At 39.7% G+C, this 26039-nt stretch overlaps 1 long non-coding RNA gene across 2 annotated transcripts in view; it reads left to right on the top strand.

Moving 5' to 3' along the window:
- Positions 1–9834: 9834 nt before the first annotated feature.
- LOC119713389 (uncharacterized) overlaps positions 9835–26039 on the top strand; it is a 54826-nt gene continuing 38621 nt past the window's right edge. For both annotated transcript variants that reach the window (XR_005260586.2, XR_005260585.2), the window contains exon 1: positions 9835–9919. This is a non-coding gene — a long non-coding RNA (uncharacterized lncRNA). The remainder of the gene's footprint in view (positions 9920–26039) is intronic.

Genomic DNA, 26039 nt, shown 5'->3' with positions numbered 1-26039 from the left:
CCAGGGGAGGCACCAGTACGTACAGGAATCTGATGTTCAATCTAATGTCACACTCAACGATACACAGCTCTGTTATCTGCATTTCAGTTAAAAAAAAAAAAAAAAATACATAGTTTACCTTCTAAAATAGGAAACCAGTAGATTTGTCATAAGGCAAAGACTAACCTTCATTCTGGTCCTATGTGTGCCTCTAAGATAAACAGGAAAGATAACAAAATGGTGTGAATGAATAGACGAAGCTTAGTGCTGCTGCTTCAACATTGTTTACTTGATTGCATTATGTTTAAGTGAACAATCTAGAGAGACTTCTTCCCTCCACCCCAAAAAAAAAAAAAGAAAATGCTGATAAGCAAGGCTGGAGTTGAGGCAATTTTCGTCAGTTTTCTGTTCAAATAATCTTGCTTTACTTTTGTGTTTGACAGCAACGGTCTCTGTGTTTTGGAGCTGGTAGAAGCAGATTGTTTTAATCTCTGCTATTCATTTAATACATTCTTCATGTTATCAACAGAGCTATCCCTTGAGAGGGCATGGTAATTCATAACAAGTGTCTCTGGTAGAGCTTCTTTGCTTGCATGCATGTAGTAAATAAATCGTATACCTTCTGAGAGTTCTGCCACAACCACAGAACCCTGTAGCAATTTATCTCTTTCCAGGAGAAAATACTTGGATGGATTTTGTTCCTCTTGCTGCGGGATCTCCAGATCCTCTCTGGTAAGACACCCTCTGCACATGTGGCACAGAGCAAGCAAACCCGGCTGCTCGTCAGGAGCATGTCTTACGCTGTACAAAATGGATGATGTTTACACTGGGTTATGTTTTCTTCTTAGAGCCAGTTCAGTACAAAACTAAATATGCCATGGATAGATTCTTTCCACACGTTCACAGCAGTTTTTGTTCTCTAGATAGCCTGTGTTTTTTGAGGAGTTTGCTTGCAGAGCCCCAGATGTGAGTTACATTGTGTTACAGTCCTACCTTTTCTGTGAATGTCTCTGACTGCTTAAAGAAATGAGGTTAAACAGCAAGAATGTTAGCAAGATCACCAAGAAAGCAGTGGTGCAGTATGCATGCATTTCAGATAAAGCGGCCTCTGCTCTTTCTTCCCTCCCAACTTTTTTTTTTATTTTTGTCATCGTCATTACTCCATAACACGTTTTTTTAAAACCAGACCTGAGAATCACATGGGCAGAGGCTTATCCTCTGCAAGGCCTACCAGAATGTGCTTTCCCTCTGTTTTTGTGAGATAGAAACATGCAGCAGGAAAAAATCCATAGTACAGTGAAAATTTCGTCTTCAACACCTTTAATTGCCCTTCGGTGTGGCAGTTATCTGTGTGTGCTCCTGCACAACGTCCGCAGAAAGAAGCAGTGTTGAGTTGTAACAATAAACCAGCAGCACTCTGGATTAAGTCCTCTATCAGTGTTACCAGTATCTTTTATGCGGTTTTGATAAACACTTTAACTGTCATTTGCATCAAAATGGCAGATTCCTGCTCAAAATCAGCATCAATTTGTCCTGTGCACAGGGGGGTTGCTGGGGATGCAGAAGCACTCCTGGGTGATTGAATGGGATCAAGTCCTCTTGTGAGAGGAGGCACAGAAATGAGAGAAATTGGCCCAAAGTTAGCTCCTTCAGGATCTGGGGGAAAACCAAATTAATGTTGAACACACATGGGTATTCTTTTTTTTTTTTTTTTTTTTTTTGCAATTAAAAAAATAAAATATTTCCCAATCATTTTGGCAAAGTTATTTATTGCTCTTATGATCTGACTGCAGTGGAAAGTACCTTCTGTTGTGGGATTTAAAATTGTTCTTTTAAAATGATAGAAGCATGCCAAAACATTTTTATCTAAAAGACAAACAACTGGGGAAAGCCTCGTTTTTTTAGATGCATTTATTTTATTCCATGCTCTTTATTTTTAGGATATTTATTTATGTTTGCATAGTCTATCAACCTTTTGGATTGTGATACTCTGGTGTTTGGGGAAAAAAAAAAAAAAAAAAAAAAAAAAAGTTGCTATGCCCTCAACAGAATAGCTTCTATCCTATAATTTCAGGCATATTGACTGGATACTCTAATGGCCTTTTACATCTCCAGTTGGAAAATCTTTAGCCTTGTTATTTAAATTTTAAGAAGAGAAACCAATATTGTTAAGAGAAACTGATGTCTCCTGTCACTTATCCAGATGACCTTTCATAAGGTGATAAAGGTTTCTATAGTGACCTGAGGAAATAATGTCTCAGGTATCATTGTGAATTAAAAGTCTGTAGCAGGAAAAGCTTTCTTCTCTCTCTCAGGTATCCAGTTCTGCCTTCGCCTTTATTCCAGTTGCTAGACATGGAGAAGGTCTCATAAAACATACAGTATTTGGTTACATGGCTGTCTTTCATCTTTTAGAGACTTCACAATGTTGTAGGGAAGTGGAAAAAAAAAACTCTATGACAAAGCAAAGGGTTTTTTAATGCTATGTAGTATTAGAATAGCATATAATATGTATGTTCAGGGTCGCATTGTCTGCTGCTGTGAAGCTACTGAACCCTGTGACCCATGATATGAGGCAAATTGTTGCATAAGCTTCAGAATTTTAAATTCACATCTATAAGAAAGAGGAATTATCTAGTATTGCAGATTCAACTTTGGCAAAGTTCTTGTGGGGATTGTGCTTAGTCCCTGGTCTCAGACCTCAAGTAAACTTGTTTTTTAACGTCTGAAAGTGAAAACTCTCCCAGTTAGTGGTAAAAGTGGGTCAATTCTGCAGTTAAAAGTTGAACGTTATCTGGAAAATAATTTTCTGGTGACCTAAGTTTTTTTTTTGTTTGTTTGTTTGTGTTTAAGTTTACAAGGATAGAATTAAGCCTTCTCCTCCTCCTACATGAAATACTGTATAATGCCATGAATATCTTTCAGTTTATCAAACCTGATATGACAGATGCCTAAAACAAAGCTTGGAGAAGCCCCCAACACTTTCAGTTTGACTTTTCCATTGATATCTTCCAAAATGGAGAACTGTTAAATTATTTGTTAAAGGCAATACTTGGAAATAAAGGCTGGCCCTACAAAACAGCTGTACACTACGTATCTCTGTTGGTCACAGCTGTTGAGACAATTGTCTAACAATTTTATTTTGTTTGCAAAATAAAAGCTTAGCAAAGCTGTAAGTCCCTGTCTCTTTTTTAGATGTCAGCTTCTGAAAGAAAATATCCACTCTCCACCTCTTCTTAACCCAGATCACAACTTCAAACTTCCAGAGTGTGTCTGCACTTACTGGATGTGTTTATTGTTATGTTAGTCATATGTGTATTGGAATAGTGCTGCTAAATTGCTCACCCAGAGAAGTGACATGCACTGCAGAAGTATGTTGTGAGGCTGAGAATAACTTGGATACCTCAGTGATGAGCAAGATGCAAATACCTAGATGGATACTAGAGATAGCCACAACTCACGATGGCCTAGAGGAAAATTTGAAAGAACAGGAATGCATAAAGCTGAACTGCATAATGCATAACAGTCATAATTAATAGATTAAAGTTCTTTGTGAAACAAGATTTTTATTTCAATAAAGGAAAGGGACTACAAATGGTGACATAGTTTGAGGAAAAACAATGTAAGATGCTGCGTGAATGTTGTAAAACTAAGTAAGTGTAGAAAATGTACCTTGTTTTTAAATTTTTGCAAGACTGACTTAAAGTTTATCACCTTAGATAGTAGCACTTCCCCTCATCTTGAGGCACATAGGATCATTTTGTTTCTGCAAGTACATATAGTTGCTGGGGGGTTATAAAGATATTACCAATCTTTACTTCTTGTTTCTTAAAAAAAATAAAAATAAAAACTTCAGGATTTATCATATGAATCAATTTACCTACTCAATGTTATTTTTTTCTTAGTTGTAAAATCACGTCGATCAGCCATTGATATAACTTTAATTGGATAGGGATATTTGTGATTCTTTTTTCTTTTTTTTTTTTTTAAAAAAAAAAAAAAGCCTGCCAGCAAAATTGCTTTTTGGTGATGACTCTGCTTGAAAAGTGCTCTGCAGGGGCCCATTCCCAATTGATTATCTTTCACAGCTAATAGCTTCAAAGGCTATTTGGTGGACAGTCCAGTTTTACATTTAAATGTAAATCTTGATAGCCTTGACAGACTGATGATCAGAAAAAAGGGAGGAAAAAACAGTAAAATAAATGTACAGCTGGTATAACTTTCACCAGCTCCTCCAGGGGCAATTGTAGTAAAATTAAAATGGTTACAGTTTGACAAAGCTCTTTATAGTGGATGGTTAGTGAAAACTTTCCTCAAAAGATCCAGCATTAATAAGTTGCTAAATAGCGTGTCAGCCCTAAAAGTTCAGTACAGTGTCAATGGCTCCCATTTGTGCTTCATTTGGATTCAGGAGTAAAGTTCAAAGCACTGGAGCCACCACCGGGGTAAAGTCAGTCTTTTGATGAAGCTGCAGCAGAGAAGGTCTCTGGTAAAAACCAAGTTCACTTTTGCAGCCGATACCTGGTAGTGGCCCAGGTGGCAGCGGTGTGAGGAGACGCTGGGCCTTGCCACCATTTCGCGTGGAATGGGAGAGGTGCCTCAGCTCTGCCTGGGGCCTGCTTGGTTCTACTTTTCAGGCACACTTAGAGCTGAGCTGTTGCATTGATGTCACAAACTGTATATGTATTTTTCCCCACCATACTCATAGGTGCAGGTGCAGTAGGGTTTGGTCTCGCATTGTGCCAGTAGGAGGGCTGGCAGCCTGGCCGTGCCCTGGTGGGAGTTGGCACTAGGCCTGGATTTATGGAGGCACAGCCCGGGGTTTGACAGCTCTGAAAACACTTGCCCATGTGGCCCTGGACCAAAGCTAACGATGATTGGAGAGGGACAATTTTATGACCTGGGGGGGGGGGGGGGAATTCAGCATGGGGATATATGAGATGATGAGTAGTTTGAAACCTATAAGTGGATAGGGCAGCAGGACACAGGGCTTTTCAGCAATGCTGTGCTTGTCTTTGCTGTGAAATGGCTGGATGGTGGCAGCCTGGAGGATCCCGCAGAGACAGCTCATGTGTTTTGCCATTGCCATTTTGCCAAATAGCATTTTGCCTCTTTTACCCTTTCCCTCAGCCTTATCCTCTTCTTGCACATTCCCCATCTGACCACAGTTTGTGGCATTGTTGGCTCTGCTGTCTGGGACTCTCCAGCCCCTGACACCCTCGCCTGCCCCTGCACCACGCTAGGATAGAGAAACACCCATCAAGGATGGAGCGCACTACTAATGTCCATCACTGTATGTGTCCTACTCTCAGGAACCCCAGGGAAAGGCTCTTCGCAACGGAAAACTACTGATATAAAATCTTGTCCAAAAGTAATTCAACTTTCTTACTTCATCATTCCCATCTTGTTTAATATCTAGTGTGCTCTAGGACTCCTTGCATAGCAGCAAAGTGAGTTTTGAGCTGTTTGTGTGAGTCAGCGGTGGGTCCTTGACTACCAGCACTGCTTGCAGGGTTACAAATGCAACAGTTTCTCTGACCTCCTTAGACATCCTCTCCACCTGCTCCCCCTGCTTACATAAAATGCTCTGAAACTGCGGTCAATTAGGAGTGTTACCTCTGTCTGGCACCAAAGTGTGCTGTAGAGATGCTGTAATCTCAGCCTGAGAGTCTCTGCATGCTGAAGCTCCCTGTGCTGTGCTTCCACAGTCTGTGGGAGAAAAGGTGGTAAAGGAATTCATCTCTAAAACATCCCAACAACTATGAGTAGATGCCTTTTTTTAAAAAATATTTGTTACCATAGAAACTGAGCCACAGACACTCACTGAACATTTTCTCCTACTTAGTCCTCATGTATCCAGACACTCAAGAATACTGGTTAACCGCTGTCTGGCGTTTTCTGGTCTTGTGAAGGAAGAAAAAAGGGGACAAATAGGACAAAATGCTTAGTACAGAAGCCACTGAGGAACAGGAGATCAAGGAAAGAGTCTCTTGCAAAGAAAAATGAGACTTAGGGATACTTGGTGATGAAGAGAGAGAAAAAGTGTTCACCCTGAGCATGGGACTGGCACATAACTCCTGCATAGTAAAGATCATCTAAGCCTATTTAAAAAATAAATAAATAAATAAATAAATAAATAAAGATAAATTAAAAATAAATAAATAAATTCTTTGTGATAAATCACAAATTCCCCTAGAAGCAATGACTAGTGCTCAGACCACAGTAAAGTAGTATCAAACCCATCCAAAACCTCACCTGCCTCTTAGTCTTCCTTCAGTCCTATAAGGCAGGACTGTGAATTAGCAATGATGCCCTTCCCACAGTGAAATCCTAGCCTCCCTCCAATACAAAACTAAGAGAAGTACATAAAGCATGTTTAACAAAAATTGATATGCACCCCCTCTCCTCCCGGCTGAATTCATTCTTTGGCTTTACTATTTACTGAGGATGTACAGAGCCAAGCAGCCAACACAGACAAAAAAAAAAAAAAAAAAAAAAAAAATCTCACCTCATTGATTGGCTACAGCATTGGAAAGGCCCAAAATGAAACGTCTTATGTCAGGAGAGAAATCAGAATATGTTTTTTTTGGAGCCTGGCCCTCTCCAGGTGCTGTAACGTTACATGTCTCCTGGCACAGGCTCTGCCAGATATTTCCTCATGCCAGGGCTCGGTGCATCCCTTGGGTGGAAGCCCCCACATACAGAGACCGTGGCTGGGACAAGAAGCCGGCTGGGTCTGTGCACAGTTAATGAATGCCAGCTAGCACCGAGTAGTTGCAGAAAATTATTTAAATTTGAATTAATCCTCTTTTCCTTCCCTTATAGATAAGACTTTAATGATAAATCCAACTATCAATCTGGCTTATATGGAAAGGCATGATCTATAAAATCCATGTGCAGCAATAGAAAACTCTCTCTGTATTAAGCTCTGAATACAAGCTCTCACTATATTAAGCTCTGAAAATATTGTTCATGTGGCCACTGAACTATGTATGAATCTCTTCCATTGACTTCTCTGGGCTCTGTGTTAGATCCTAGTTAAAATGTGCTTGGTGGTGTGGTTGGTACAGGAACTAGCAGTAAGTTAAAACAAATTAAAAAAAAAAAAAAAAAAGAGTTTGTGTTACTTGTTCCTTCTGACATACCACTCCCCTGTTCGGGGATAGGTTTTCAAAATATTTGTTTCACAATTTATTGATTCATGCATGCATAATTAGTCTATTTGGACATGCAAATTTCTATTATTTGCCATGTGTCTGCATGTTCCATTGTATGCACTCAATGTTTGCATTTGTTAAACAGAAATACTTTGCATTTGGAGAAAGACTATACTTCCACCACAGTTCTTCTATATACCATGATATCTAAAAACAAGCATACACACACACAAAACACTCACCATTACAGCAGTATTAATTCATAAAGAAAATCAAGTTCATCCGAAGGTTCTCCATTCTGTACCTGTTATCCATGCTTTATAGATGTTAATTTGTTTAAATCACAAAGACTATCATTATTTTAGTTCATATTTAGACATAAAGGTCTACAAATTAAAGCATTTCCTCTCTTTCTTTCTGCACTGTTATTAGGGGGAAAAAATAAGAAAGCACAATTTGTCTGGAGAGGACTTCTCAAAAACTTAATCCTTATTCCTTTTAATCTTGAAGGTTGTCTGTTTAAATGGTGCATATATTTTTCTGTGTTCATGCTTGGTAAAAATCTGGGTTCCAACCAATGGAATATATTATGTGACCCTTTTTCTCCTTATTCTTTGAGCTAGCTTGTCCAAAGGAAGAAGGTCTCACTATGGTGAGAACAGTTTAGCAATGAGGGGCCAGTTAGCATGGTTGATGAGTTATGCCATCAATACCAAACTGAATTCTAAGATAAATACAACCCTGAGGCATAACAAAGCACAAGTTATGGCCAACTGTCTCTGTATGTGATCATCTTATAGTGATAATACAGCTTAGATCTGCTTTTATTACTAGCATTGTGAAGCATTTATTGTGTTTTTTTTTTTTGAAAGAAAAAGATTAAATTAAAAAGACACTGCAGTGTTATCAGCTACATTCTTTAGTTCATCTCCTAGCAGTTGAACAAGTGGCCCAGCTGACACTAAACGAGACCAAGGAAAATTGTAATATAAATGATTTGTTAGAAAGGCAAATAATTTGGGTTACAGTTACAGAGATGGAATTTGAGGCCCCCCAGTGACCACATCATCTTCAATGTACAAACAGTTGATAATCTTATCAATGCAAAGTTGCCTCCGTGCTGCATTTAAAAGCAAGTTACCTTTATTCCAGCTTCTACTCCATTGAAATCTGCTATAAATACCTACTTTATAACACTGACCCAATATATAAATTGCTTAGTTCAAAAGAAAAGCTTTTTTGGAGGAAGGGGGGAATGGAGTAAACACAGTGTGTTGTAAAAGCTAAGTGGTTTTATTGGCACTTTAAAATACCCTTTTATGCTGAACTCTATCAGCTCTGATTATATATAACAACAGTAGTTATGTATTAAAAATGTGTGTCAATAGTTCCACTAACATTGTGATTTGTCATTTCTGTGCCAGAGGTCCCAACAGGCTTGATTGACAAAATCTACCCGTGGCTCAAAGGGATCAGATGCTGGAGTGTGTTGTTTGTTCAGTAAATTGATAAGAGGCACCATCTCTGTTATTTAAATAAAAAACTTCATATATCAACCACAAAAATGGTAAAGCATTCTGCACTCACAAACCTCTCAAGGGTGCCCACTTGTGATGCCAGCAGAAGAGCCCAAACTGAAGTTATCATGTCAGCGTGCCTGGCACGGGAGGTTCTGGTAGGATGTTTATCAATCAAATAATAAAATAAACCTCTAGTAAAGTTTAAGGAATAAGTTTACTTGTGTTTATGTAGAGTGGCTGATACTCTCCTGTGTTCAGTGGTTTAGTACCTGCCCACATAGCTGTGTGGCTAGATATCAGGGACTAGAGAGCCTATGAACTCTTGCTGCCAAAACATTGGCACTACAGGAGATAAGTGTGTGTCTCACTAAGACGTATTAAGCCTTACATTTTCCATAGGTTAACGACTCAAAAGTAGCATGCATTTTTGTGTGATTGACAAGGCAGAGCACTACTTGCACTGCAGCCAGGATGCAGGCACACAGACAGCTTGTCTCACCTCTGCTTCTTAAATAAGCAGCATTTAAAGCAAATAATGACACAAGTGCTTGCAAGACCAGTCAAGCTTTTAAAGGGATAGTTTAGTTTTAAGGCAGTATTGTGTATGAAATAGAAACTAAAATTTCATTGCACTTGACACAAATGAAGATCCCCTCGGACGGCAGGTGCTGAGCCTTGGTTGTTCAGCGAGGAGAACCTTCCCTATAACTGCCTTCTTCTGCCTGTGTGCAAATGCACAGGCTGCGAGCTGCAGTATCTCTCAGGACAGCTTGCTCTGTGAATTCTCTCCGTGTACAAATTACATTACTCTGAGACCAGAGGAAGTAATTTAATGCTGGAATTCTCCAAAGAGTTTGTCTGCTTGTTTTGCTGAGGTGTAGCTATGTTATACCATGCATATAAAGCAGTGGGGTTTGACAACCCTCTCTTCTTCACAGTCATAACTTCTCTCCTGAGAATTAGATCAGTGGCTTTATACTGAGAATTGCTGGGTACTCGCTACTTCATTTTCTTTGCATACCACCCTCAGCTGAAGGCCAAGCCCGAGTGATGCCTGCAGGGGCAGCCAGCTGCTTCTCACGCTTAGTGAGTGACCAATGGGCCACAGCTGGGCAACATGCACCTTCCTTCCCTATATATACCAGCTCTCACACAGCTGAAGTCATGTATTTGGGTATATCTTCAAGTCCCACCTCATCCTTGTGGTGTACAGTGATGAAAATCTTCTGTGCTGCACAGCTTTTGTTACCTCCTGAGGCACAGGTACTTTGCTAGTGGCTGGAGTTAGTTGTACACAATGTTTGGCTGTTGTTCAGATTCATCTTTTTTTAAAGAAAATAATGTTGTTTTCAGTGGTTAAAGCTATTGCGCTGAGCAGCGATGTTTTAGCTCCTTTTGGGAGCTTTTCAGCTCCCTGCCTGAGCTTTGGGGTGGCTTCAAGAGGGAACATCCCGTCATACACTGTTAGTGGCTGAAAACAGTGATTCCCATGCAGATAGGAAGTTTTTAGGATTATTTCCTTAGGGTGACAGCAGGGGCCTTGCTCTATTTGTAGAGTACCTACTACTCTTTTACTTACAAATAGAAGGTAAAAGAAATACTCATTACAAAGCGCTTTTGTTTTAAAATGCCATTTATAACTTTGTAATCTGGACCGATGGGGATGGTCACAAAGGCCTCATGTGGCTAATCACAACCTGCCTGCTCTGTGTCAGTGGAGGGAAGCAGTTTTCTCCAGGGCTGAGTCAGTGCAGTGTTAGCTTTGACTCACACCTTGGAAAAGCTCACCTCTTTGCATTGATGCATAGTGAAATTAAACTTGTGTGGCTCAAGCTGTGCTTTGCAAATATTCCTTGTAAAGATAAGAGATGGTGGAGAATCCTTTCTGTCCATCTGTGCTTAGTTTAGAAGCAGTCTTTGTCAGATTTTTAAGTAGAAAAGCTCTTGAATGATGATTTTGAAGTTAGCTGAGACTTCTTTGAGCTGTGTGCCCCAGCAGCAGCCTCTGGGTACCCCACCTGGTGATCGAGCAATGCCCAGGTGCTACTGGCTGTAAATACCCTGAGGAACAACAGTGTTCTGGTTCTTATGTGCAAAATACAGCAAAGAAAATACATAGCCAGTTCTGTAAGTAGCCTTAAGATGTCACTAACTGACTTGGCCTTGGCTTTTTCTGCTGGTTTGCAGCAAAGCTCAGGCTGGAGAAGCGGAAATAGGCTGTTATTTTTAACACATCTCCCCCTCCTACAGTGAGTGACAGACAAGGTGCTGATGTCAATTGGCTAGTGTTACAGGCATTAATTAAGTCAACTAAAAGTCCTTTTAGTTTCTATTTCCTTCTGCAGGGACAACTAACCTGCAGAAAGGGGAAGCGCAAAAGGCAAGGGAGAGCTCGGGGGAGCTACATGAAACAGCACACTGCAAGGGGGCAGCTGAGCGCTGCCGTACTGCGTAAGCTTTCGGTGGCTCTTTTACTCCTCTTGCTTTCAGCCCCATCCAACTTTTGTTGTTTCCATTTCCCACTGTGCCATGATCTCCTCGTGCCTTGTACTAAGTTGCCAAAGTTTCCCCTGTGGTTTTAGTCTTCAATTCTGCTCATTTCAAGAGTTTGCTGATTTCCCCTGTTTTGCCTTAATTAAGTCCTGGTCACAATGCAGTTCCTTTGGATGCAGTGCTGTGATGGCTTTTCAGCTTCTGCACTGAAATATTTGTATTGGGACAGTGTAAGGAGGAATAAAATGGAGACAGGTAGAAGGCTCTTGTGTAGGAGCCTGCTCCCAAGGGGTCCTTGCAGCGCCTGGTACCGCAGGATGCTGCAGGGGTCTTCTGGGTGCCCCAGGAGTCAGCTGAAGGCTGGCAAAACCTTACTCCTTATCCCCTGCGCTGCTGCAACTGACTGTAAGGATGGCAGCTGTGGTAAAATCCGCAAGTACAAACCCCTGTAAACAGTGCTGATGGTCTATCTTACATCTGCGGTGATCTAAGCCCATCCTAAACCAGCTAATGTGTGATAACCAGCACCAGGCCTTGGACCACTGGTTCTTTGGTTCTTCATTGCTTCAGATCTTGTTGGTAAAGTTCAGGATGGTACCAACATAAGAGAGACCACCAACAAATTCCAGTGATCTTTAAATTAGATCTGCAGCAGCAGCCATGACGCTGACATCGATATAGCTGGGATGGGTGCTGGAGCTGTTTTTTCAATTACCAAGAGGTTGGGTGCTGAGAAGGCATGAAAATAGCAGTTTTTACTCTAGTGCATTAGGACTCTGCATCTCTCCTGAGCACCAGGCAAACCACCTGGGGAAAAATACTCTATCTGTTCTTTTACCTATATCTGAAACTATTAAATATATATATATACATCTGTAAAAAAAAAAAAAAGTCTATGATTTTTCTTAATGTCTTGTCAGATGCTACAGTTTCAGCTGACCCTGCACTAAATTACTACTTCCTCTCTAGCCAAAATAATATGGGATTAGCAATTCCATATCTGTACCTTCATATAACAGGTAAAATATATCTATAACTTTCCAAGCTTAAAGCATATTTTACTGAGGTACAAAGCCTGTCAAATCTGTTAATCTCTAGTTTTTCTCCTATTCTACTACCCTGTCTCACAGAAACATTAGCCCTACACTATTTTTGCATAATTCTGTGGATGTTTGATTAGTTGGCATCTGGTCTGCATGCTAATTCTTTACCAGTAGAATTATTTCACGTGGTTGTAGGCATCACCTAGTGCCTCTTGCAAGAGATCTCTGCTGTTCCTGTATAATACATTCCCAGTAGCAAACAGGACAGCCCTGAGTTGCATACTAGAAGTTGAGGTGATGTGACAAGTCATAAGTCAAAAAGGCCATCAACATACAGCCCAAGTTCTGCCTCCTTCGCTCAAAACTGACTCACAGCACACTTACCTTGGCACTGCTTTGCCAGTACAGAAAATGCTGTGGTCAGATTCCGATCTTCACTGGAGGAAAAGAAGCAAGAATAAAAATAAGTGTTTTTGTTTTGTAAAGTGAAATCTTAAAATGTGTTAAAAGTTTAGATCTTCAAGAAATCAATGTATTCACGCTTTATAAACTTTGTTGCATTTCTATTTTTTTAAATAGTAATTAATAGTAAACAGCAGGCAGTGTGGAAAAGAATACTAAGAGAGAGCATGCTGGCTCAAGGTTATAGCAGAGGTCTCTGATTCAAGGTTTACTGCTCTACCATGCTTTCATGAACCTTTTTGTGACCCCAAGCAAGTTACTCCCATCTCACTATTCTTCTATTTCCTCTTTCTGTAAAATGATATTAATAGCACTTCAGCTGCAGAGCAGGTTTATTGTACATGGCTTAATGAATGTTTGTCTCCCTCTGATTGAGATTCTTTCCTGCTGGAGGCAAGAATTTTAAGCAGGTTGATTAAATATAAAAGGGCTCTAACTCTGAAGCTGCTATTAAAAGTAGAAGGAATGATTTCTCAGGGAATTCTTAATTTGATGTCTATTAGAACTGTCTAAAACACAGCAGCTTCAGTTCTTCTGTTATTTAGCAACTTTAATTTTAATCCCCATGGGAATTCTGCTAGGAGGATGCTCTGACTGTTGAAGTGATCCAAGACAAAGCCTTGACAGACACTGCTAAACCATTATTGCCCTGAGGAAGAGCAAATCACAGCAGTTGTATGGTCACAAAATTGTGCAACTGTATGAGCACTACATCTGGAGATCTTGGAGCTGCAGGAAAAAACGAGTGTTTGGCCAGATCCAATCCCCATTGCAGAGGCATGAGGCTGTGATGTTGGTGTAATGCCTCTGGCATGAGGGCTCAAATGCTGCTAGAGGTGCGAGGCCTCTTGCTGGTTGCAGGGAGAGCATCCGGAAGCCCATGACAAGATGGATGAAAAAGGTTGTGCAAGTATAGAGCACTAACTAAACTGGGCCAAGAGGAAATGCTGAGGATAACTTCAGTACATCCCAAAAACTTTGTGGAGGCCAGCAGTGTTGTACCTGTGTTCACATGTAGCTGAAAACTCAAAAATAATAACAATTTTCCTTGTTAGAAGAGGCTTCATCCTCCTCCTTTAGAAGAATGCTGCCAAGAGATACGGTTATATACTCTTGTGTTATTTTCTCAGTGTTGGCTCTTTCCAATAGCTTGTGACTTCTAATTTCTGCCTCAATGGATGTGGATACAGCTTCATCCATCAGTGCACTGTGTGCCCTGAGCTAAGCAGCCTCTTCTCTTACAAGAAACAAACAGATACAGGTCTCAGGGCCCTGCTTCTAGGGCTTTCTGTGACTTATGTTGAACAGCCTTTGGACAAAATATGGAAAGAGTCCTAGAAGCAGGGGCCCAAGCCCAAGGGCTTGCTCTCCTCAGGTGGCACCTGCAGACCTGTGGCAGCCCAGCAGATGAAGCTCTGACAGCATGTGGTTCCTTGGGCTTGCCTGTTGTACAGCACATTTTGGCACAGTCCACATTGCAGTTCAGCAGCTGATTTCTTTATCGTATGAGGAATTTCTCCTCTCAAAGAGAAGTTGTTTCCTAACCCTACAGTAGGGAACAAGGGCATCTCTGAAGCTTACAGATGATTCCCAACCATTAATTGCAGCAGCTACTTATTTTGAATTGTTCCTTTTTCATTCCTCATTTCATGTTGTCACTTATATCTTTTGCCACCATAAATGTTAGTTAAGTGGCTGGTCATCGCACCATTTTTTCTGGGAGAAAGAAAAGTATCAGACCACTAAAGTGAGTTTTTAGTTCTCATAAGATTAGCGTGTAGCTCACAGAAGAATATGAAACAGACATAGCATGAATTTAATTTGATGTGTACTACTCTTGTGTATTTTGCAGCTGTGGGAAAATAGGAGCTCCAAGAGCCAGGCTGCCCACCATGGAAGTGGTGCACGGTCACTTCTTTCACCCTCTGCTCAACCCAGCAGTGTGCGCAAAAAACAATTGTGTTAATATAAAGTTTCGCGCATACCCAGGAACATGCTACAGGAGCTCAACGCAGCTGTAACACTTCTGAGAATTGCAATTTATAGGTATTGCATACTGCATAAGCATGCCTCCATAAAAATAAAGCCATCTTTATCACAGTAATAAAAGCATAACTATGGGATCCTGCCTTGCTTCTTTGTCATGAAAGTAGGAAATTGTAAACACTCCCTAAACTCTCAAAAAAAATCTTTAAGAACTTCCCTAAGCATTAAAAATGTTTTCATTCCCTTCTGATATCAGTTCCCTTTGTCTGTGAAACGAAACAGTCAGGGTTCCAAATATGCACATATAGGCTGTTTTCACACTTGCATATAGTGTTCTTCATGACCAATGGCTGGCAGCAAATCAGTTCTTGTAGGGAAGTCTTCTGGCCAGATCTCCTTCAATTGCAGCTTGTACAAGAACTGAATCACAGCAGGCTGCACATCTGACTGTAACACATGTTTAGGCAAGGAGTTAGATTTAATGGTCTTCACTGGATTCGGGTATTTATCACAAAACTGACCTACGTGCTTGACTAAGCAGTTTTTACAAGTAGCTGTATGAACTGAAGTTAACTGTTATATGAATTTAATCTCTCTTCTGTGCATATGATGAAAAGCTTGGCAAGAATTTAGACAGTAGCTAAGGCAGATCACCATTGTGGTTAAGGGATTATATAGCTGCTGCTGGTGGCCAGAGACAAAAGATGTGATGTTTTAAGTTAGCCCCAATAGAAACCACAATGTTTCCATTATTATACAAACAGGGCTTAAAGTCCTTGCCTTTCTTCCCGATGTGTTAAAAGCAATTACACTGGTTAATAAAATTCAGGGGTGAGTTTTGTTTTTCTCAGAAAATGGAGTGTGTGGAACCTCTTTGGAAATCTGTATGATGTAGTTTTGCTAATATCTGCAACTTTGTAACTAAGAAAACAAGTTCATGTGTTTCTTGTGTTAAAAACAGAATGGCCAACAGAGGCTCTAAAAAGCAGGTATAGGGAGGAATGCCCAAGGCAATGTATAAAGGAAGATTTTGCTTTGGGAGCGACAGCTTTAATACACAACACACACGTGGCCAGTAAACCTCCCAATTTTTTCTACTTCACTTTGATTCAGTGACCTCACATTTACTCCTAAGCCTAATCTTCCTCTCTTGTTCAAGATATCAACTACAGAATAAATAGATCAATGGGGGGAGTCAGCGCGATGACATGGGAGCAGTGCTTAAAGTGGCGGGATTTATAGGTGGTCAACGGAGGCAGATATACAACACACTGGTGAGGACGTCGGCAGCTTTTATACCAGTGGGCTGGGAACACGGGAACTGTGATGTACCTATGAACCCCCAATAAAACAAGGAAGTGTGTTTTCTGTCCTCCCTCCTTACGCATACAAAAATGGCAGAAATTGCTGAAATCATCTTCTGTTATCAAGCTTATGAAGTGAGCAGCCTTGTGCAATAATCCCTGTATGCATCTGGAAGGCTGTTGTTTTACAGCTGTGCAAAATGATTACCATAAAATCTAAACGGTGCCAGTTTTGTTGGTTTGGATTCCAAGTAACAAATTAGATTCAGTTCAATGAGAAGACTTTTGAGGTTTTAAATTAATTCATCCTTTACTTATGTTTCTGAATTAAGAGTAATATGTGTTTTTTTTTAGTTTTTCCCATTTGGCAAAGAAGCATGTAGACAAACAGTTTAGTGTCAGCTTAATCCTTCTGATGTTTGAGAGTCATTCATTTAAGAAATCCTCAGGTTATTCATACCATGCTCATGCAAAGTTAGTTTAACATTAGTAGCAAATCTCCCAATAGAAATTGGGGTTTCATGGAGCTTTTGCTATGAAAGAATAATAACAATGATCATTCCTTGAAATTTGACCAGAATCACATATTAAGATTTGGATGTACTAAAAAAAATCAAGTAAATCTTACCTGTCATTCAATTCACTTGAAATAAATTGTGAGGGTTGCTCTGGTAGCCTAATTCATAGCTTTTTTTTTTTTTTTCCCCATTACATTTTGGCATGCTTAGGCAATAAAACCAATAATCAATGCCAAGAAAAAAAATGTTTAAGTTACAAAACTACGTTCTGTTCTATCTTGCTTGTTGTGGGGATCTTTCAGCATCACTGCAGAACTGCACATACAGAAATGTATGCAAATGGACTCTGTGGACTTTTTAAAAACTATCTTCTTTCCTTTTTTTTTTTTTTTTTTAGTTTGTCTACAGAGGTGTCAGAATGTATTTTTTTAATAGAATTTAATTTTTTTTTACCATCCTTTACTTAGTCTTCAAATTTTCAGACATGAGTAGGGAGGTTGTGCCTTCTTAACAACTGTAGTAGATGTTTAGAGGGGAACTGCACACCTATGAAGACAGTATAATACAAGTTTTTGTTACAGGTTTATTAAAGGCATGTTTTTAGGCACATATCTTTAGAAAAATAGCCCATATTTGTAGGTTTCCTTGCCTATAAATATATGTGTGTGTGTGTACTTCAATTGCTGTTTTCTCTCTAACTATTGCATTCCCAATCACTTTTCTTCCATCAGAGGAAGCAATCAGAAAAAGCTGTCATTGCCCCTCAAGGTTTCTTCTTGGCTAATTGGAGTTTTTGGCTCTTTATCCTGATGATTAAAAGAACAGCTGAGTGGAAGTCAGAATGCATTTACAGAGCTGGCACACCCAGCTCTGCTGTTTGGTTTACTCTGATTAATTTAGCAAATGAAACTCCTGTAAACTCACATAACATTTTGCCTATACAAAACTACCGTTGCTATATAGTTCTAAGTGAGCGTTGGGTAAACTATCCCATAGATAACTAAATCAGTGTAACAAAAGCTTTTGATGAAAAGTGGTTTTCTGTAAAGTAACATTTTGTGTTAGGGCATACAGATTGTATGAAATAGAACAGCTCTTTTAAAGAAGCTGCCTTTATTTTAGTGTATGAGAAAAACAACTGTTACTGTTTACACTCTTCAATCAAGGTAAGCATGTTTGTCTAAAGTATTACTACAGCTTGGCTTGCAAACACTTCAGGATTGCTTACCATTTTTCTATATTTAGACTACTCTGTGGAATTGTCTTTATCAAAACTTTTGAGAAAATCTTTAACAGAATCTGAGGAACTTGCCTAATTTATGCAGCCATCTATTCTCCTTCTATTGATTCCCTCCATGATATATGTTTATCCTCCCTGCCTGTGAAAACCTAGAATTAAAACCGAAGCATTTCTATTTTATCTCTGTAATTGCTGGTAGAAAAGAGATGTGATGTTTTTCTGTGAGTAAAAGCCATAATCTGTTTAGTGAGCTTTAAAAACAAATATCTTGTAAAACTAAATACAACACTATCCCAAGTGTGCAAGGCAGAAATTTCCAAGCAGACAGAGACTTACTTCACTGCGATTTTTTAGAAAGTGTTTTTAAAGATCTAACCATTCGCACACCTTTTGTAATGAAATAACACAAAGTGAAGCAGCCAGCTCCTCGGGTTTGAGAGGAGAGAGTGTTGGGGATGTGGTCCCCACATCAAAACTGTCCTGGAGAGATCAACCATTGATGATTTAAATCTTCACTACTTTATCTCTTTGTTTGCTGCTTGGAATGCTATTGATACCTTCTTTGTCTTTGTAATTGTTTTAATTAGCCACCCAGCATGGGCCCCTGACAGTGCTTGTGATAGAGTATTATGGACAACCCAGCAGGACAGTGAGCCTGTTAACATGAAACACAGACATTATGGCAAGCTTAATTTCTTTTATTTGTGTCATTTTTTTCCCTCTCTTCTTTGTGTGTGTGTGCATGCGTTATTACTTGTAGAAGGAAATAACTTCCCAAGTATTTTGCCATTTAAAGGGGAAAAGAAGCGTGAAAACACCATCACAAACATTTCTCGGAGATTGTACAATTAAAGCTGATATTACCACATATCATTTCTGGAGTCGGACAAACAATGAAACGTTGGCCATATTGATTAGTCTTTTCATGCGTCGTGTCTTCAGCAATTAGACCGATATTTATGTCAGTTACTGTACTCTCGACTCTGTAAATTTCTTCTTAATTATTATTTTTTTGGCTCTGCAGCAGTATTTGTTCTTGTTGACCACATCCTTCTTTTGTAAATGGAAATCTGGATGTTCAATTATGATGCAGATCTGCAACTCATTAGCAGTAAGCTTTGGTACTGTTGCCATTTGAAGACAGCTCTGTCATTTAACTTGTGGGAACTTTTGGCAACGTCTATGTTCTGGGAGAAAAAAAGCAAAACCCCAAAGTTTGTTTTTAGAGGAATGATTCAACAATGTCAAAACCTCAAACCCTTTCGTAGTATAGATTTTTTTTTTTTAAATAATTTTGTGCTTGGAATAGCGGGATGTGAATAGAGAGAGAAGTGCTTCATGCAAGTACAAGTTTCCTTTGAATTTAGTTTGTTCAAATTAGCCCAAGGTCAGTCCCTACCAATTATTGCCCCACTTCAGCTGTTCTCTGGACATTAATAAAAGCATCTGCTTTATTAACCAAGAATCTAGTTTTGCACCTTCAAAGCAAGGAATTTTTGTTGCTGTTGTTTTCTCCACTGTGCTGAATTTCTTCCTTGTTAGCCTATTTGTTTCATTTATTGGCCTCCTTGAAAAATACCTATGATAACCATTATTTTGTGACTTGATGGACCGGATTTAAATTACTCTCCAATGTGATAGAGCTAAATATAAATCCTAACTGCCTGGGAATTCCTATGTTATGTTAACCTAAAGGCAATGCTTATTTTCAGTGTTGCCAACTCTTGCACTTTTTCCATGTCCCTCAAGCACGAGGAAAAGGTGTGCAGCGGGGGAAGGATCGAAAGGGGGCAAGGGGTATTTCTTAAGGAAGATTTTAATTGTGACTGTTTTGAAGAGAAGCTGAAATACTGCCTGTACTGTACAGTGCAAGCCAAAGGGAAACTTGCATAGGGGAAAGGAGAGGGAAGAAGGGGTTGCAATACCAAGGGGCTACGCTCGTCCCTGGTGTTGATTTCAGACACCACCAGACACGGTTCATTGTACACTGAACTGAAATCTTGAAATCAAAGGGTATCGCCCCCGGAGCGGAGGGCAGCACAGGAAGCATATCTGCTCCTTTCACAGTTTGCAGCTCAGCATTTGAAGGTGAATTATCCTTTCCTATTTATGTTAACATACCAGCCATGGTGGTGGGCTCCGAGCCCTGGAGCGGCAGCAGGAGGTTTTTGGCTTCTGTTAACACTGTAAGTCAAATGCATGTTGGCCAGTCCTCCATAATAAAATATTTGAGATAACCTATTTAAATTGGGAGGGTGAGAAACCTCCATTGTCATTAAAGTAGTGAAGAAATGCCCTTTATTACAACAAGATGACAAATAATGTTGCCTTATATCCATTGTGAGGGTTCCTTTATGGAAGGAAGCAGGAAGATATTCACTGGGCACATTTGACCCATCCTCAAGCTAATCTAAAATGTGATGTTAAGTTTCTCTGCATCATGACCCCGTTTCCTTTGCTGGCAGATATGAGGGGACTGAGACCTCTGTAGTTTTTCTCAGCACAGCTCACTTACACTAGTGGGGGAAATTAATATGGCAGAAATTAAGTTGTCTTGAGATTTGGTAATTTTTATTTAAAAGGCACAAGTCATGCAGCATATCAGCCTTGTCACAGATTTATTTTTTCACCTTGGGCAACTTACACAGCCCACCGTGTACTTCAGCCTTCTCCCCTATAGTGTAGATGTGGCTTTTTGTTTTTCTAGATTGTTATAGGGCTAAAAAGCCACTAACGATTGCAAAGAGCTCAGAGGCTGCTTTAAAGAAGGCTGTTGGGGCTGAAGGGAACTGATAGTATCTCTGACTCCAGTGCTTAGCCATCCTTTACAGTAAAAATATATCATCTTATTTTATGTCTGTTTATGTCTATTTGTCATCTTCAAATAGAAACATTACTCTTCTGTAGCATATGGAATAGCTGTGGCATGTCATGCTTGCCAAACTGATATCCTAAGTATATATGGTATTTCAGTATTTTAAGTTAAAAAAAATAGCTACAATTGCAAACATCTTTTTCTGTGGAATTGTTATGCTTGCAAACTTTGATTTTTTGAAGTCTCCATTCTGATTACTTCGAATTAGGATGTGCATTTATTTGCAAGCATCAAATGGCACTGTTAATTAAACAATTACACTTAGGTTTTAATTGGTTCATGACTATATCTAGTTATGGAAAAGGGATGCACAAGTTACAGGTACAACCTGGTGGTTAGTGGTTGCTATTTCCCCAACACTGTACCTACTACTTTTGATAAACCTGGCTGATTGTAATGTAAATATTGCAATTTCTGTGATACCATAAATGCAGCTGGCTGTAGGTAGCATGAGTTCAGCCATACCATTGCTTTAATTAGCTTGGATTCAAAATTACTTATTTGGAACCCATAGAAGTCAGTGATCCTTCTTTCACTGGTCTCACCTCACCAGTGCTGAGGCTTCTTGGGGCACATCAGCTCATGCATTGAAATGGAAAAATGAAACTGCAAATGGAAATTGAACTGCAAGGAAATGGCAGCTTCATCAGCAGCTCCTTTCTCCGTCATTTTCAATCTCACTGTTATGTGCTGGCCCCTCTGGTAGGTCAATACAGTTGCTAGGCTGTGTTGAGGAGCAGCTTGAGGAACATAAATCGGCCTAAGAAAGTGCAGATTTTTTTTTACAGTTTGAATCACTTTCTTGGTAGAGTTCACAGTGCAGCTCAATGGGAGGAATGGAAAGATGGAGGGCAGGGCCCAACATGAGGGACAGTTGAGATGCCAGTGCCACCATAAACTGTTTATCCTTGCTGAATGGTTTGTGATACTGGACCACGGTTTAAAGTGGACATCCTTCAGGATGCCCTACAAAGTCAGCGGGAAGAGATGGGCACCCTTTGGAGAAAGTGGCCGAGCACCTGAGTTAAAGGCCTACTTTGAAAATGTGCAAGCAAAACCAGAGCAAACTAAAGCTGAAAGAAATACCTTGCACTCTAAAGGCTTGTGCAAAGAGGCAGAATTTGTCCAGTTTAAGTGAAGTTTGATGTATTATTAGGAGACTGATAAACTCTCTGTGATTAAGACAGGGTCATTGGTCTGGAGATGATTTTTGGTTCAGAACGACGAACTTTGCTCACTGGTTATTTACTGGATGGTGAAGGCTCCTCTAAAGCACCAGTATAAAGGATTTTTGTCTCTATGTCTGACTCATGAATTATAAATAATAGCTGTGTTTACAAATCAACAATGAGCAGAACTCTCCTGGGTAAGCAGACAGTTTAATTAGTTCTTACTCAACAATTGGTAGGCAACAAAGGCCCATCCCAATGCCAGTGGAAAATAGACTTTGTCTTCATGGAATGCCGGATTAGCAATCTGATTTGACCGCTTTGGATGAGGAATTCTATTTTTGTCAGAAAACTTGTGTGGGAAAGCCTTGTAAGTAATCCATAAACTCCAGACATTGGCACATAGTAACCTAGCCTGAATCATCTGGGTTGCTCTTCTCCTCAGGCAAACTCACGTGTTGTAGAATTTAATAAGGGAGATAATATCTTGTGCATCATGGCTCGAAGTCCTCTAGTAGCAATAGCTACTAGAATGTATTTAATCTTGAATGCCCATTTTTGTACTGATTAATGTTCAGGCCTGTTATTAACAATCACACTGTATGGGCTTCCAGTGGCCAGCTGCACACTGGGGCCTTCACAGGGACATGTGTGTGGGGGGGGGGGGAGCCACTCTGGGATGTGGCATGGTGGGGTGAGCAATTTTCTCCACCTTGGAGAAACAAACAGCTTGAAAGAAGCTTCCATGGCAGAGAACAGATTTCTTGTACTCCAAGCACTGAGGAAGCTCTTGGTAAACCTGCTGGGCAGAATGGATTTATTTCTGAAATGGGAGTAATCCATGACATGGCTAAAGCTATTAATTTCTTACACAAGAATTCCTGTAGTAATGCATTTACCAAAAGGCAGCTTGAGTGTAAACAACTAATTGTAAAGGTTGAGTGATTATTTTCTGGTTTTCATTTTGAACTAGATGGTGAAATGTTTACATCTCCTATAGATATGATTGATGTGGAGAGCAAACAAGAAAAAATCTTTTACTGGGTCAACAGGTTACTTAGAAATGTGTGGAAAGGTTAATCCCAAAGCTTCTGTCCTTCTTAAGTGACCATTGTTATTTATGTATTCATAACCCTGGAAAAATCATAAAGACCTTTCCCCCCTCTCCAGGAAGTTATACTCATGCATTTACCTGTTACAAATGACTAACTAAAGTAATCCACAATTTTTATGACCTCTCACTGCACTTTCAAATGAGGTTTTTTCTTTGTGAGAGCTTGGTGAGGTATTACTTTCTGCTCAGGTGTAACTGAAATCCTGGGTCATCCATTCAAGAATGTTGTTGCCTACAAGATATTAATTGCTTCTCAACCCTTAGAACTATTCCAACTTCCAAAGGTTAATGGAGCAGATAGATTTAGGACATGTTCCTAACCACACAGGTTATCCTCCCTTCCAGAAATATGACACTTGCTGGAGATGGGTCATTCATTTTTATTGTTTAAAATGTAACGAAGCATGGCGTTTATAATCTGCTGGCTGGGAACATCTTACTTGTGAAAAAAGAAGCCACAGTATACTCTGCTTTTATGGATGCTAGCACATCCACCTCTGTTTCCATTCTATGGAAACCGGCCACAGAGGCATGCGTTCTGGTCAGTGTCTGGTTACCCGTGCAGGGCAGGCCTGGTGTGCCCAGCTGGGATGCCAGTGGTTCCCAGCTGATGGGGGAGTCCCAAAAGCTGGACTGATGAAGAACTCAAAAAGGTACAATAGACAAATATGCCACTGAATTAGCACTAGTGAGAATTAGCAAGTTTAGCTCTGCACATACTGAATGTAGTGGCTTGTCTGCTTTGTTTATAAGCAAAGTCCTCCAGCATCAATGTTTGTGAAGTTCCCAAGCTTTCCTGGAGCAGCCTCACACTGGACAGTAGTGTGCTCTGGGTTACATTACGCTTGGTTGACACAAGCTTGCTTTCCTCTAGTGTAAAATATACTCTGCTGAAATTTGGAGTGTAATGTTAGTTTCTTTAAATATCAGTAGGCCAGGACCCTTGAACTCTGTGCCAGACGACACTCTTGAACAGCAACAACAAATTCCTCATGTGAACTTCATTATCCACTCCTAATTTTTAGAAGTTATCTAAATTCTATCTATCATAAACCCTTGGCAAAACAACTGCTAAGTTTTGATAAATATTTGATAAGCCTCAGGATTTACTAGGAAGATTCATGAGGGTCCCCTTGTCCCTCCCACACACACTATAGGCTCTGGAATTCTCAAAATATTTGCACAGGTTGTGTGCAAGCAGTGCGTGTGGACACGTGGCTGCCCACAGCACGGATAACCTCCAGCTTCTCGTCTTTGTTTAATACAAATGGATGCAGTATTTTGGCTTGCCAATTTCTCCAATCCACTGCATACTGAAAATAAGATTGGGAAGCTGAAAAAAAGGTTTTGTGTTAGTTTAGAACCGTGTTTCTTTGTCCCAATTGATGTTTTGACTCATAAACTTAATCTATGTTCCATGCAGAATAATAGAAATAGTTTTACCTTCTGTTTATGTCAGTGAAGTCAGATAATTTAGTAGGCTGAAACTGTGATATAAAATACCTGTTTAATAACCTGTTATACCTGTTGTTACAACAGGTTGTTAAAAATGATTAAAGATTTTTTATAAAGTGATACAGAAAATAAGAGAGAAATTTTGCTCTTAGTTTGGGAGAGATCTGTGCATGCATTCAGCATCACTTACCATCCCAGAGAAAGCAGTCAAATTCTGTGTAAAAGCAGGTGTCATCCAGCCTTTTTTCTTTCTTTTCTTGACCAAGGCCAAGATAAATACCGCACTCAAGTCTGTCAGTTGTTTTTCTTGGGAGCTGGTTCCAAGCTTTATGCTTCAAAATTTGATCAAGCAGAAAGGTTGTCTAGGATGTTTGACTGCAGTGCCTCTGTGCACTACAGGCTGCTTCACAGGTTCTACCTATCTTGAGGTACAAGCAAGAGTTTTTCATGTATTACAAATTAAATTTCGAGAATATACAATGTAATCTTACTTAGAAAAATGTTTTTGAAGTTTTCATTTAATGTATTCAAATTTCTGAATTTTGAGTGTATTCACCTTTTCCAAGCATCTTAAAAGACTTAGGATCATGTTAAAACTCCATTTCTGTTGCAGTAAGTAAAGGACTTAGGGAAACTCTTGAAGAACTTGGATCCAGCACTACAATTCCACTATAGATCTGTCATAAGGGCCTGCAAGCTTTTACTGAGGACTGTCTGTCCTCCTGGACAAGGACACTAGGAGTGGGAAGACCACAGTGATCTCAGTTTCATATAGGGCAGTACGTGATATTTAATATGAAAACCCAAGCTGGTAGACTAAAAAGCTGAGTAATACATTGCAAAGTCTGAAGGGGGAAACTTTGCGTCTTCATTTCAGTGATATTGGGGATGAAATGATTTTAATACTTAGGACAAATAGTAAGTGGGAGGTCAGTAGATAAAGAGATGAAGAGCACTCAAAAGGTCAGCACATCTTACTGTGGAGCCAGGAAGAAAGCAGATGAAAGAGATAAGAGTGCTAAAGAGTGAGATGTTTGCTGGCTCCTGATACAGTACGGGCTGCCTCTACAGCTGCTTGAAACATAGCCCCATCAGGGTAGTACAGAGTTACATAGATCACAAGAAGAGAGCAGTTGTTTAACAGAATTTCTTCACTACTGCATTTGGATTAATTGAATCCTGTGCAAGACCTTATCAGGAAGAGCTGTCAGCAAAGAATTCCAATAATCCAATCAGGAGGTCACAAGTGCAAGAATAAGTATCTACAAATCGGATTGGGAGAGCCAAACCTGAAGCCAAGCAATATTCCAGAGATGACAGAATAGATGATTTCACCACATTGCTGATATAATTAATGGAGATTGATAAGTTCATCACAACACCCACATTTTGGTTGTTGTGCTGGAAAGGTGATAATCTAAAACTCTGACAAAAAGGCAACAGAACAAAACAAGAAGAGTAAATCAGGTAAAAATAGCAGCTAAACAATTGTCTGTCATGTTAGATATGTCAAAAATTATGAATATCAGATGTTTCTAAGCAGGTGGGCCCCATGCTAACCACCACATTAAGTACAAAAGTAGAGTGGTAGATGAGTTAGATTATAATTTTTTATATAATAATAATAAAGTAATAGGACTGTGTCAAATAGTCATCTAAAATCAACAGTTACTCTGCAGTTTAGATATTTATGAATATTGTATCAAACTATTCTTGGGAAGGAA

The sequence above is a fragment of the Anas platyrhynchos genome, chromosome 21, assembly GCF_047663525.1.
Source record: "Anas platyrhynchos isolate ZD024472 breed Pekin duck chromosome 21, IASCAAS_PekinDuck_T2T, whole genome shotgun sequence".
Taxonomy (NCBI): Eukaryota; Metazoa; Chordata; class Aves; order Anseriformes; family Anatidae; genus Anas; species Anas platyrhynchos.
Note: the sequence above shows the minus strand (reverse complement) of the source record. Positions and strands in the feature narration are given on the sequence as shown.